General features: G+C 34.8%; 1 pseudogene; it reads right to left on the bottom strand.

Annotated features, from left to right (window-relative positions):
- Positions 1–1,142: 1,142 nt before the first annotated feature.
- Positions 1,143–1,222, bottom strand: LOC117285415 (annotated as a pseudogene).
- Positions 1,223–14,910: the final 13,688 nt, after the last annotated feature.

The following is a 14,910-nucleotide window of genomic DNA, read 5'->3' as shown; positions in this document are numbered from 1 at the left end:
GGACCCTGTCTCAAACACACACACACACACACACACACACATGGGAGAAGTCAAAGGGAGGTATAATCTTTCTCTCTTTTCATGTGGTTCTTTATTTTTCTCAGGCACAACTCCAGAAGTCTAGCTTTATATTTTAGATGGATGTTGAGCCAAATAAACCAATAGCGAAGAACTCTTTATTTTTTGGCAGTGTTGGGGATCCAACCTGGGGTCTCCTGTGGTGGGCAAATCCTATGTCGCTCACCTACATTCTGGCTCCACAAACAACTGCTGAAGTTTAAATACTGAGTTCCCTGCTTTGAACACATCTACAACAGAATAGGAAAAGTTAAATATAACCCAAGTAACTACTATAGAATTTTCTGAAATACTCTGATGGTAAAAAGTTTTGCAGGGTCTGTATGGGAAGAAAGATAATTTAAATATTTAAATTATATTATTTAAATATGAACTAGTATAAAAGCTTAGGAGGTAGGGATAACACTTTACTTTGGGAGGAGGTTATTTTTTGCCCATTATGAACAATTTACCCACTTTGTTTTTATTTTCTTCAGGCTTTCCTTCTTGTAAAATAGAAGTTGGGTGTGGTGGTATATGTCTGTAATCCCAGCTACTCAGAAGGGTGAGGTAGGAGGATCATGAGTTTGAGGTCAACCTGATTAACAGCAAGATCCTGTCTCAAAAAACAAAAAAACTCCACCTAGTTAAAATTGTTAAATTCCCAACTCCCTATGGTCCCCCAAATGGATTGAAATCTTGCCATGAGACTGCCCTGAAGAATCTAACAGTGTGAGGATGACAATGATTATATTTTTCATTTGTGACAAGGCTTCCATTTGATTCTTGAATTAATGTCATTTAGAGAGTAGGTAATCTAGTAGTATTACAGTGTTCAATAATTTGTCCAGGATCCCACAAATAGAGCCTGAGGGAATACCCAGGTATGCAAATTCTTACTTGCAATATTATTTTCACTCTTCATTAAGTTTGCACAGGGAAGTGATGGAATACACTCTGACCTTTAATTCTTGAATTGTTCGGAATTGTAATATGGTACATTTGAGAGGGCCACCATTTTGAATAAAACCTGGGTGTGGTCCTGATCTTTCTTCTGACTTGGTTAACACACTTCTTTTTCTGGTTCTGGGGATTGATGCTCTATATGATCAGAGAAACTTCTCTAGTCACCAACTATAGAAATGATCCCTGAAAGTATAGCCTTTGGTACTGGGAATCAAACTCAGGACCTTGTGCTTGGCAGGTGGGCACAGTGCCACTGAGCTACATCCCCAGCCAACACTCTTCTTTTTTCGTAATTGTTTTTTCTATAGTAATTTCTCCTCTTCTATTCCTCCTCTCCCCTTCCTCCTCCAGGATTGAATGCAAGGCCTTTGCACTTAACCAAATTCCCAGCCTTTTTAAAATTTTGAGAAAGGGTCTCACTAAGTTGTTAAGTTTTTCAGGCTAGGCTCAAACCTGCTATCCTCTTGCCTCAGCCTCCCAGAGTGCTGGAATTACAGATGTTGATTCTTTTTCTTATTTGTGAAGTAGAAAACTAGTTGAACTAGATTATTTTCAATTTCCTTTTTCACTTTAAAAAGTCAATTTTAATTTAAAAGCTGCATATCCCTCTTCTCAGAATAGAATACACTGTATGTTCTACACAATAATTGGTTTGCAAATTAATACATTTAGTGAAATTGCTTTTTCTGTCCAGCCATTAATCTTTTGATTCCTAGTTAACTGATTTAACTGTTATTGAAATTATCAAAGGGAGTTTTTCTTTAGCAAATTAAAAAAAACCTGAGTTATGTATCAGATTCCGCTTTGATGTTTGAAAGCTCTATGATTCATAGAAAAAATGTTACTTAATCTCAGAAACAAATTATTTCATTCTTAGTAATTTTCATTCAACAGATTTACAGTGTTTCCTCTCTGCTAAGGGTAGGTTAAATACTGGGAAACAAATCTGAATACAGTGTCTATCATGAACTTGCTTTCCAAGACTATTATCTAGGCAGAGAAACAGATTGGTAAATAAATGTCATAGTGTAAGAGCTGTGAGTATAGTGGGAGTATAGATGAGAGCTTTTGGCCTCAGAATAACTAGGCCTGGAGGATGCATATTAGTTTACCCAAGTAGAAGCAGAGGCACATATATGAAACACACAGATTAATGAAATGGCACAGTAAGTTCAGGGATGATTTAAAGTGTTAGTATGTGGAGAGGATACAACTATAACTGTTTTTGGGAAGTAGGGAAATATTTAAAGTTCAGGACCCGATCCATGATGAGATGTAGAGATCCTGTCAGAAATTTTTTAAGCAGCAGAAGCATCAGCTGCATGATGATAAATGGGTTAGGGGGAAGCAGACTATAGAAGGGGAGTTCATTAGAAAGAAGACAAGTAGGCTTTTAAGTAGATGTTTTAGTAGATGTTTAATAGATGGTGTTTGAATGTCTTTAAAGTGTGACTTATATTCTCTTCCCTCTACAGTCTTATCAGTCATACATACTCTGCAAACTCACCAACCATGGTGTGCTTCACTCATTTAGGTGACCTGCCTGACCCCTGCAGGCATTTGGGTTTGTTATCCTTTGTGATGTAGAAAGTTTTCATCTGGACAGACTGGCTACTAAAGAGTTTCACATGGTGGGTGATCCTGAATTCAGTTCAGGGCTGAGAGCATATTCCCTGTTGTGCAACACAGTGGTCCTGTTTTTCAGATTCAGAAATTTATCGCAGAGTTTTGTTCAGACTCAGAAATATTAATTCATACTCAAAACTAATAACAATGGTCAACATTTATTTTAAATTAATTAATTAATTTTGGTACTAGGGATTAAACTTGGGACCTTGCACTTGTGAGGCAGGCCCTGGTCAACATTTACTTGTCACTTCAGGTACCGTTTCAGTGACTTAATGTGAATTATTCCTCATAATAGGCCCAGGAAAAGGTCCTATTATTTCTTCTTCATCTTTTTTGTTTTTTGTTTTTGTTTCGGTACCAGGGATTGAACTTGGTACCTTGCACTTGGGAGCCAGGCAGCAGCACCACTGAGCTAAATCCCTGGACCGTACTTCATTTTTTTACAGAGGAAGAAACAGATATGAATAGACTGATAAATTTCTCAAGTTCCTGGAGAAAACAGTAGGAACTCAAGTAATCTTAACTCCAGAGCCCACATATTTATCTAAGGATATAAATTCCTCTCACAAGAGAATATAGGTGGATGAGAATGTCAGTTTATTCACATAAAATGAAGATTGGATGCTTGCATTAGAAAGTTTATTCTTTTAAAGTAAAATCCCCTATGTAAAACTTAAATTATCATGAGTTGCCTAAGTAACAAGAACATGGAATTAAAGCAGGGGATTTGGTTATAAATGATGTCAGGCTCTACTAAAGTCAAATTCTCATCTCCACAATGTACCAGTCAAGCAGCTACTTGCATCTATCACGGTTTACATCTAAAGTGTTCCTGCAAGGTCCCAAGTGTTCAGAGATGGGGCTTCTGGATGGTGATTGGACCATGTAGGTACTATATTCGTCAGTGAATGTACTCAGGGGTGGGGCCTGATTGAAGGCGGGTCCCTGGGAGCATGAAGTGGCAGGGTATAAATTATCCTTGCCTCTGATTCCTGGTTACCAGGGTTTGAACACCTTTCCTCTGCCATATCTTTTTACCATGCTATTTTTGCCTTTGAGCCAACTAACCATGGACTGAACCTATTGCAAACTGGAAGACAAATAAACCTCTCCTTTAAATTGTGAATGTCAGGTATTTTGTCCCAGTGATAGGGAAATGACCAAAAATGTCTGCCTCACAGGATATCTTTTCTCATAGGCAGTGCTTATATGGCTCTACACACTTTTACATTACTTCCAGTGTTGAGCACTCCTCTTTCTGGTAAAGACTATTCTTTTCATTGTGTTAATATCTTAAATTTAGTTGTCATCTTTCACTAGGTCCTCTGCCTAAATTCTTAATTCTCTTAGGATTTATCTTCTTTTGGTTTTATGGTTGATTTTTTGAGGACATTCTTATTCTACATATCTTTTTGTCAGTGGTTGGGTTCTGGAGCTATTATGTTACTACTGATGCCGTGAACCAGCCATGGCTGCAAGTCATTAAATGATTTTAGCAAAAAAAAAAAAAAATTTTTTGGGGGGCAGATTATTATTCATAGCAGAGAGCAAACTTGATTATAAATGATTGTACAGGTCTTTTCACTTGATTTGTTTTTTAATGTGTTTTAATTATTTCAAGTAATTTTTAATACTTAAATGTTCATAAATTGTACCCATCTTGAGACCACAGCAAGTCCCAAGTTATTGTTAAAAGTGTAGTATAGAGCTGGGAGTGGTGGTGCACACCTGTAATCCAAGCATTTGGGAGGCTGAGGCAGGAGGATCGCTGTGAGTTTGAGCCTAGTCTGGGCTACACGGTCAATTCTAGGTCAATCTCAACTACATAGTGAGACCCTGTCTCAAAAAAAAAAAAAAGTATAGCATAAAACTATATAAAAAAATCACAATCTGTTTGTAAAGTTGGTACAGAAATAAAGCTTTGGAACTATCGTGATGCTCAATTTTATACACATATCAGTTTATATTTGTGCACCTTCATTTGGTATAATAGAGAAGGTATTAGTATATTAATTTCATAGTTAAAATAACAGACTCAGAGTATAAATAACTTGTATAAGAGGATTGAACAGTTATGTGAGAACCACAACCTAACTGTTTTAGCTCCCTACCTTTACCATTGCCTCAAAGTGTTACTGTGGTATTAGAAACTAGGTCAGGATATTGGACATGAAAAGATTTTCTTATTGATTTGACATATTACCGAGTCATAAATACTTTTGTCCTATTTTATTTTAAGTTCATCTTAAATAACACCTTTGTCTAAATCCTAAAATACCCTTAAAAATCTTAAAATATTGAAAATTGACTCTATAAAGAATACTAATTATCTTAACATTTTAAGAGAATATGAAATCGTTTAAACCTACCTAACTTAGACCTGTGTTTTGAGCTATAGAAAACAAATTCTTCCACTGTGTATGTTTCAGCTTATTAAGGGAATTCATTCGAAATGTATAAGGAAGAACAAACAGCTCTTTTAGTTCTTTTTCTAGATTATTAACAGTTGTCAGAATGTTAGATCATGAATTGCTTTTGTGTGGGGTTGAGTTCTTTATAACTTTTATTATTAGACCCATAAGGGAGATTATGGGTTGATTTTCACATCTTGAATGATGTAAGATTATGTTTTAAAATTATATAAGCAAATCAAGATGAAAGTCAATAACCCATTGACATAAGACAAAATACATAATATTTTGGTTGTACATATATTGCACCAAATATCTTCTGTTTTTGAATTCCATATGGCCAAATGTGAAAACCAATATTTAGTTGGAGCTGAAATCCTCTTCATTATAAACTTCTGACCTATAGAGATATAATTTTTACCTATGAAGTTCTTATAATTTAGTTAGAAATTTTAGTGGTCTAGTTTTAAAAGTAGGACATTATAATTCAATAGTGGTAATTTCTCAGTGCTCTTAATTGTTCCAATTATTTCTTTAATGCACATTATAGTATTAAAATGTTACTTCCACTTAAGGTAGTGGAATACAAGATAGTGGGAAGAACTTTTTTTCCTGTAACGTGTGTGTGTACACACAATATCTCTGGAACAAAATGATTATATTATACATATTGTTGATGGCTTTTCTCATGAAATTTAAAAGTATCAAACTTAATATTCTCAGCCAGGTGTAAACCTGGCTGTAAACCCAGCTACTACTGTACTTGGAAGGCTGAGGCAAGAGGATCCTGGGCCCAGTCCCTAATGCTGAGAAAAAAAGTTAATATCTTTTTTGGGAAGGGTACTGGGTATTGAACTCAGGACTTTGCACTTGTGAGGCAGGCATGGTGCCACTGAGCTAAATCCCTGCCCATGAAGGAATTCATATTTACTCTATGATTCAGTGTTGTTGACTTTGTCTTAGTTTCTAACCTTTCAAGTATTTGTGTGTTTCTTTTTATATTTATTGTGTGATTTGTCTATTGCTGTCTCTCCTACCACTAGATTTAAAACTTCATACCAGGAGAAGCCATCTGTTGTTGCTGCTTACTGTTACAACCCTTCTGAGAAGATGGTGAATAAGTACATGTTGAATGAATGAATGAATTTAAGCTGGAGAGAAAGAATTCTTCCATACATACAGTTTTTAAGAATTTTTCTAGATGTTATGAATTTCATTGCTGGATTAAGTCAGAATATCAGACAATATTTATACAATTTATAATTACTTTTAATAATTTATTCTGTAATTGCTTTATTATATAATTGCTTTTTCTCAATTGAATTTTGTCAGCTTGCCTTTGGCTCAAATTGGGATATAAGCAGTAAACTGTTGTTACTGTTTTTATGGATGCCTTTTGAGGACAGTGTCTTTTGTATCAAGTACTGTTTATATCAGGTAATAGTTATGAAGCTTCAGAGGAGAGATTGCTCTGTGATATTATTCCCAGAAAAGTGCTTCTCTTTTAACACCTACTCTTTTTGTCTTCAAAGCATTGTTGTCTTATGTCTAATCCTTGTTTTCTTGATGCTTGGGGCCAAATTTGCAGCTCACATCTAAAATTTAATCATTAGTTTCTGGCATATCCTTGTGTAAATTAATCTCATTCTTTGCCTCATTTTAATCTTCAGAATTTTAGTTGTGGTTTATTTAAATATTTGATAGTTCAATAAGACCCTCTACAATACCTTTCTGGAAGTATTGCAGATGCCACCAGAGCTTTAAAAAGGGAGGAGGGGTAAATTAATCTGCTTGCTGGGTAAGAAACAAATTCAGTGTATGTCTTCATATTGAAAATATAAGGTACAAAGAAAAGTTTATTACACATTGGGAAGGATTCTAGGTATTAAAGTTCTAATTGGTTCATTTAGGGGCTAGAAATTTTCTTTTGATTTTCAGTTTATGCTTTTCACAAAAGCACAGGCTTGGTTTATCAAATAAGTGTGAGGTGGGATATGAGTGTCGGGCTCAGGGACTTAACAGTGAGCATTTGGTACACATATTCTGGGAACTTGGTTTTATTTTAACAAGCAACTGCTTTTGATCCTTTAGTCCTATAGGTATAGAACAAGTTACATATTCACTTCCATGTGTCATCACTGTTGTAGGAGTTCTGGCTGAAGTTCTTGGATTTAGCTTGATTAGACAGTAATACCTTTATTTATTTTTTTCTGTTGCGAAGTAAATTTTTGTAACATCAATGAAATAACAGCCATGAAGGAGCATATGTGCCATGCAAGTAAAAATAACCATGACTGTTATTAAGGAGGAACCAGAAGGCACAAAAGGAAGATTCCATCACTTTGACCAGGAGATCAAATATGAAGCTTTTCTGAGTCTGTTTTTTTTTTTTTATTGAGTTTATGGGTACATTTAGGGATACAGTACAGTTACATTCATTGTTGGGATCATGTACCTTTACATGGCAAGTCTTGATTCTCATTTTTTTCCCCTTACCTCTGCCCTCCCTTCACCCCCTCCTCCCCTCCCTGAGTCTGTTTTTGACAGCCACATTATCTTTTCTTTCAACTTGACTATGCATTTATGGTCAACCTTCTCTGTGGCATTACTCTGCAAGCAGAGGATGTATTAGCAGTACTTGATATTTTTTCTTGTTTTGCAACCAAGAATTCTTTTACCTTTACCACCTAGATCAGGATCTTATTTTATTGATTTATTTTTTAGTTTTGTGAAACAGGGTTTTGCTATGTAGTTCATCCTGGCCATGAGCTCAACTTTGCAGCTTAGGCTGGCCTCAAACTCTCAGCGATCCTTTTGCCTCGGCCTCCAGAGTACTGGGATTACAGGCATGCACAATAGATCAGTGATTTTAGATTAATTTATTGTATTTCTAGGCCTTATGGTTTTATTTACCTTTTCAATTAACATTATTAACAAAGTTTTGTTGTTGTTTTTGTTTTTGAGACAGGGTCTGGCTATGTAATTCAGGCTGGTCTTGAAGTCACTCTGTAGTCTACGCTGGCCTTGAACTCATAGTGATCCTCCTGCCTCAGTCTTCCAAGTGCTGGGATTACAGGTGTGCGCCACCATGCCCAGCAAGAAAATTTTGATGACTTTTCCCTACCCAAGAAGATTAGTGTCTTTTCAGATACTCCCAGAAAGACAGCATGTTCTTCTGAAAGACTTGATAAGAAAATATGTAAAATTATCATATTGTTACATAATTGCTGTGTAATAAAATATTATACAAGTCCCCCAATCCCCCACTGGGCTCTGGGGAGTGAACCCAGGGGCTTAAACCTGCTAGGTAAGCATTTACAATAGAGCTACATCCTTGTCCTTTTTACAAAATTGTATGTTGTTACAGGGTCTTAAAATGTTGCCCTCCTGGCCTTGAATTTTCAGTCTCTTGCCTCAACCTCCTGAGAATCCAGGATTATAGGTGTGTACCACCATACCCAGCTACAAGTTAGATGAAACTACAAGGGCATATGTTTTTGACTCATGTAGTTTAAAAAACAAAAGAGATACTACTTGTAATAAAATAAATTCTTAGGTTTCTCTGAGGTAGAAATACCTTATACAGAATTAGATGAAATTTACAAAGGTTGTCATAGGATTATTGAAGATGTTAGGTTAGGTAAAACATAATATTGCACATGTGTATATAGTAAATGCCATTCTTGAAGAATCTATATTTGGTTTGAGACTGACAGATTTTGAGATTGGTTTACGGATTAATACAAACCAAGTAAAAATTGCTGTAGTTATGATAAAGAAAGGGTTAGCAGAGTTCCTGTAAACTATACTCCAGAGGGCCTAAGAATGTTTTCAATAAAGGATAAGGATAAGAACACTTTGAAGTTTATCTGGTGTTCATCAAATTTTACCTCTGGTCATTTGTGAAGAGAAGCTATTTATGCAATTGTAAAGACTAACTGCAATAAATAAGATAATCACAAAAACTCATGTAGGTCTTTCACTATAGCCAATACTTCTGCCTACTATTAGCAGGCTATAGTGTCACAAGCCTCTTGCCCATCTGTAATTTGGCTGTGTTACATAGGAAGTAGTCCAGTCGGCTGAGTTCATTTCCAGCCAAAGTCAACTGACTCTTAACTAAATTCTTCCCTTCTGAATTAACCATTTGTTCTCTTCAGCAAAGATAAACTAGTGCCCTCATTCTGCAGTCCTGCCTGATTAATACTTGTTATCAGCAGGCATCCCAAGGCTAGCTCAGCTTCTTCCTTTCCCACGCTTGTAACAAATAAAATACTGGATGTCCTTGCTATTTTTGTCTTTGCTGCCGAAGAGCAGTTTAGATCAGCCCAAGACTCTGCTTCTCTTAAATCCCTGTCTCTGTCTCTTTATTTCCCTCTTTCTTATCTCATGGATGTCATACTGTCTCACAGGGCATTGAGACCCATGGCCAGGGATTTTTGATAACATCTCAAATTTCACAGTGACCTGAGAGTGGTCCATATTCTATATTCTGGAGGATCACAGGGGATTCTACTAAGGCTTAGATCAGTCTATGGTCTTTGTGGAGACATGCAGAGTTGTAGGGCACCAGTACAGAGAAGTGCCCTACCTGATCATTTGTGTTAAGGGAGAGATGACAGCATGAATTAGCAAAAGAATAAAGAAAAGTATTATGAGTAGTTTCAGGCATTTAGGAAAGCATCATGTTTGTTGGTTTTAAGATAATTCTATTAAGTTGTCTGCTCCTAGACTGTGAAAAAATCCTGACACAGTCACTTGGCATATTCTAAAAAATGTCTACTTTTTGTGGTGATCATATCAGCATATTCTGGGACTTTCGTATTTGTCCCAGTAATGTTCTTGTAATATCACCCATCAAGAGTGCTCGAGTAGTCTTTATTGAGGCTGTTGAGTTTTTTTTCCAGAAGGCTCAGTTTCTGTTCTGTAGTTTCTAACAGGAGCCAGTAAGCAATTATAAAGACACAGACTACCTGTGGAGGTAAGACTGATAGGTTCAGGTTAATTTATAATAGCCAGCTATACCAGAAAATTAGAATCCTTTATTAAGGCATATCAGTTTATAAGGATTTAGTGAATAATAACTTTTAGAATAAGAATTGTAGACAGTGAGGGCATTGACCAATTTCATAGTCTTTAACTTATACCATACTCTATTATTATTTTCTCTACTTGTCTCCAATCTAGATATTTAAATGTAGAGGAATATATTTTTTAAACTTTATTAAAAAATAAGACTTTTAGAATTTACCGTTCTCCCCCCTTTTATTTTTGTGAGACAGATTCTCATGTGGAGTTCAGGCTGGCCTTGAACTTACTATGTAGCCTAGGCTGGCCTCAAATTCATGGTGATCCTCCTGCCTCAGCCTCCTAAGTACTGGAATTATAGGCATGTGCCACCACACCTGGCTAGAGGTTATCCTTTTAAAATATATTTATAATTCATTAGTTTCAGTAAATTGAGGGTTGTACTGTTATTATCATTACCTAATTTTTTTTTTCTTTTGGTACCAGAGATCAAACTTGGGACCTTGCACTTGTGAGGCTGGTAGCAAAACCACTGATCTAAATCCCTGGCCCTCATTACCTAATTTTATGAACATTTTCCTTACTCCACAGAGAGCCCCCATATTAATCACTCCCCTTGCTTTAATCTATGTGGCAACTCCTAATCTACTTTCTGTCTCTGCATTTGCCTAAGAGACAAACTCTTAAAAATAATTTGTCATTAACTGATCAGTTACAGTATTTACTAGTCTTTGGTACAAGAACATGAATATTCCACTTTCCTGAAAAGAACATAGTCATTATTATTTCTATAATTAATAAATCACCTATACATAATTGACTCAGGAACTTCTCATTACATTAAAAATATCTTGTGTTTAGTAAACAGAACAGCTGTTAAAATAATGTTGCAGTAGTTGAAAATCTAGATAATACTAAGCACTCTTAATTCTCATTTCTGTTTTTTCTCAAAATCACAGAACTATGTTAGTATCTGATACATCGCTATGTGCTCAGTCAAGAAAGCTTTATTTTATTTTGATGACAGAGCTGGAATTAGAATCCAGCTTTCATCCTATTGAGTCTCCTCCTCTTTCCATTATGCCACATATACTTTTCATATGTGCGCACAGTGGCCTTTTTAAAGCATTTGGAAGCAGTTTGTAGGAGTGTGAATGATCTTTTTTCTTTTTCCTCTCCATTTTGTAACAAAAATTCACATTTATATCTGTTCTTGTATAAATGCTGAAATGATAAGTAGGCTGAGGGAGAAGAAAGAAAAAAATTAAAATTTGCTGTATTTTATATCTCATTACAAATATAAATACCCCAGAGTAAGGTAGGAAATAAATTCATATGTAGCATTTTCAGCTTGAGTACTTTGTTTTTAAATAGCTATGGTTATAATTCTAAATACGAACTATTGATCCAAGATATAAAATTTTTTGGTAATTAAAATTTTATTGTATAAATTTAGACAATGAAGTGTATAATTGTCAAATGTATATACTAAACTAATTTTAACAAATATATACATATTTATGTACATACAATAATCACAACACAGTTTAATATACAGAGTATTTAAACACTTCAGAAGTCTCAGTACCTTTTTTTGATCAGTTATACTCTGCCAAGAGGTAAATCGCTAATCTGGCTGCTGTCATTATAGGTTAGTTTTTCTGTTCTTAAAGTACATACAAGTAAAATCACATGTAGTATCTTATGTCTAGCATTTCACTCATCATTATGTCTGCAAGATTTACACATATTATTTTATATATCAGCAGTTAATTTTTCTTTATAGTATTCTATTATATAAATAAAGCATAGTTTTTGTGTCTCTTTACATATTCATAGAGATTTGGATTTACAGTTTTTTACTCAACTAAAACTGCTAGAAAACATTTTATACTTGTCCTTTGGTGAATGTATCCACTGATTTTTCTTGGGCAAAAAAATTTTATAGTTTTGTAAAAGTTCAAAATATTTTTATATAAGTAACTAGAATGCTAGGCCTGTCTCACAAGAAATTTTCCAGTCCATCTAAGTAATGTATAACTTTTTTATTTTATTATAAACTGGAGAAAAATGACAGTGATTTTACATCCAAGTTAAGGTGGCCCATGTACCTGTTCTATAATGCAGGAGTTATGGCTATTTTCCATTCAATCATTCAGTAAACGAGAGCACCACACTAAATACTAGAGATACATAGCCATGTATACCGTTGCTAGACATACTGTATGTGTATTATGAACAACCATATACCCTATTTTTACCAAGCAATACACAACATATTTGAATACAATGTGCATAATATAGGAATAAGATAAAAAGTTGTTACTGGACTACTTAGGATGGAGCCTCTCATCTAAACTTGGGTGAGGAGAGGCATCCTGGAGAAAAAGACATTTGAACTGGATTCTAAGTGTTGGAGTTATCTAGGTGCCAGGTTTGTGGGGGGCTGTTACTATGGTGCAGGGCAGTGAGATTTTAGAATGAGGCTTAGAGATTTGAGAAATTGAAATTGAAATAGCTGAGTAAGAAATTGAAAATAGCTAGATAAACAAGGACTCAATTATAAAGGGCATTTTGGCAATATCAAGGAGATTTGTTATCTTCAGGCCAGAAGGGAATCATTGAAGATTATCTTTTTATTATGGAAAACTTTAACTATACAAAGAATTGTAGGGTGCATCCTCATATACATATCCCACAGTTTCACTGATTACCAACTCATAGCCAATCTTGAGTCCACTTCCTCTATTCTCAGTGGATTTTGTTTGTTTTTTGAGACAGGGTCTCACGATGTAGTTCAGGCTGGCCTTGAACTCACTGTGTACCCAAGGCTGGCCTTGAACCTGAATTTCTCCTGCCTCAGCATCCCAAGTGCTGAAATTACCACCATGTACCACCATGCCTAGCTCCAGTGAATTATTTGGAAGCAAATTTCACATATATCATTACTGAAGATTTTAGCAGAAGAGTGACATGGTGGGTTTTGCAGTTTAGAAATTACACATACCTAGTAATTCTAAATTACTTTAAAATGTTTGGATGCTTCTCATTTGCTGCCAGTTACACAAAGGCTAAAATTCAGCTTCCATAATAGCAAAGACTATTTGGAAAGTAGAATTAGATGTATAATTTACTATGAGTATTTTTTACAGGTTCAGGTTAAGGAATTTATAATTTTTTGTGGTCTGGGTTTTATTCCTTTTCTACATACTAATATTTGTTTATTCCTTTTCTAAATAAGAAATAAATTGGTAAGAAATAAATTGATTTTATTTTAAAGCTATTTATAGCTGTGTATGGACCACTAAATCAAAAAATTCTTTTCTGTAATTAGTGTTTCCACAAATATAAACTATTTTTTCCTTAAGGGTAGTTTCATAGAGGTTAGCTACAATAATACTTTGAGATAGTAGTGTATTATGCTCATTCATTTTAGGAGAGTCAGGGATACTCATTCAAATTAGAAGTAGACAAACTTTCACTGCTGAGAATTTTTTTTCCAGTATTGGGGATCAAACTCAGGGCCTTTTACATGTTAGTCAAGTGCTCTACCATTAAATTATATTTCCAGTCCTTCATTTTTAAAATGTTTTTCAAATGTAAAATATTTACTCTTGGGGTCTTTATAGAATTAGCACTTAAATTTCAGTGCCTATCTTTTTTCTTTTTAATTGTTTTTATCACTTGTTTAGAACTAACTTTTAAAATTAACACTTCCATTGTGTTTTACAGAGAAGATGGTGAATTAGAAGATGGTGAAATAGATGATGCAGGATTTGAAGAAACACAAGAACAGCAAACAAAAGAAGATGAAAAGCATAAAAATGAGAAAGCTTATAGAAAATCAAGGAAAAAACACAAGAAAGAAAGAGAGAAGAAAAAATCCAAAAGGAGAAAACGTGAGAAACATAAGGTTAGTTAGAATCTATTTTCTAGTTCTTGGTACATTTTTATGAGATTTAAAATACTGAAAGTTGGAAAGTATATGGCATTGCCTATTTTAAAAATAAAATATAACAGATATTTTGATTTTTTTAACCACAATTTCTAACAGATTTCATGAATTAAAATACTTAAAATAATCAAGGTAAATCTTAATGTAGATTTTTAAAATAATCTTTTATGGATAGAAGATTTTATATAAGGATATTAGAAAGTTAAGCAAAAAAAGTTTTATTCTGTTCCGATACAGAGCAACAGCATTGGCATTATCCACATATTTATTTATTTATTTATTCATATGTATTATCCCATTCTTACTGTAGAAGCCTCTAAGCCAGTGGTGGTGAACCGATGGCATGCATGCCATGCAGCAGCTATATGCTGGAGGTTATAGTGGTAAATGAAACAGTTTGCTTTTATATAAAATACATGGAAATGGAAAAGAGAGAGAGAGAGCCAATAGACAATTGAAAAACAATGCTATCAAGAAAACAATAGAGTGTTTTATGGACAATAATGTGATTTTGGGGTGGGGAAAAAAGGGAAACTGCTAGCTGAGAAAACTGGGAAAAGGTGGCAGCAGCTTTTGAAACTCCCTGAATTTCCCCCATAGCAGTTAGAAAATTAGGATAACAAAACCAAAAACTCATCAGCAACATCTACAAAAAAATGGGATAGCAAGTTATCCCTATAAACTTCATTAATATAAGTGGGTGGGATGAAACAACAGACAACAACAAGGGTGGAATCAGCAGCTGTGTGGGATGAAGCAAAAGGCAGGTAAAGGCATGTCCAGAAAACAAATTATCAACAGGCCTTAATCTGAAATGAAGGCCCTCCCAACATGGAAGTCTCAGGTGCCTGTCTATTAATGACA

Source organism: Fukomys damarensis, unplaced genomic scaffold (assembly GCF_012274545.1).
Source record: "Fukomys damarensis isolate Sample0158 unplaced genomic scaffold, DMR_v1.0_HiC HiC_scaffold_9, whole genome shotgun sequence".
NCBI classification, from domain to species: Eukaryota; Metazoa; Chordata; class Mammalia; order Rodentia; family Bathyergidae; genus Fukomys; species Fukomys damarensis.
This window is presented reverse-complemented; position numbering and strand designations above follow the sequence as displayed.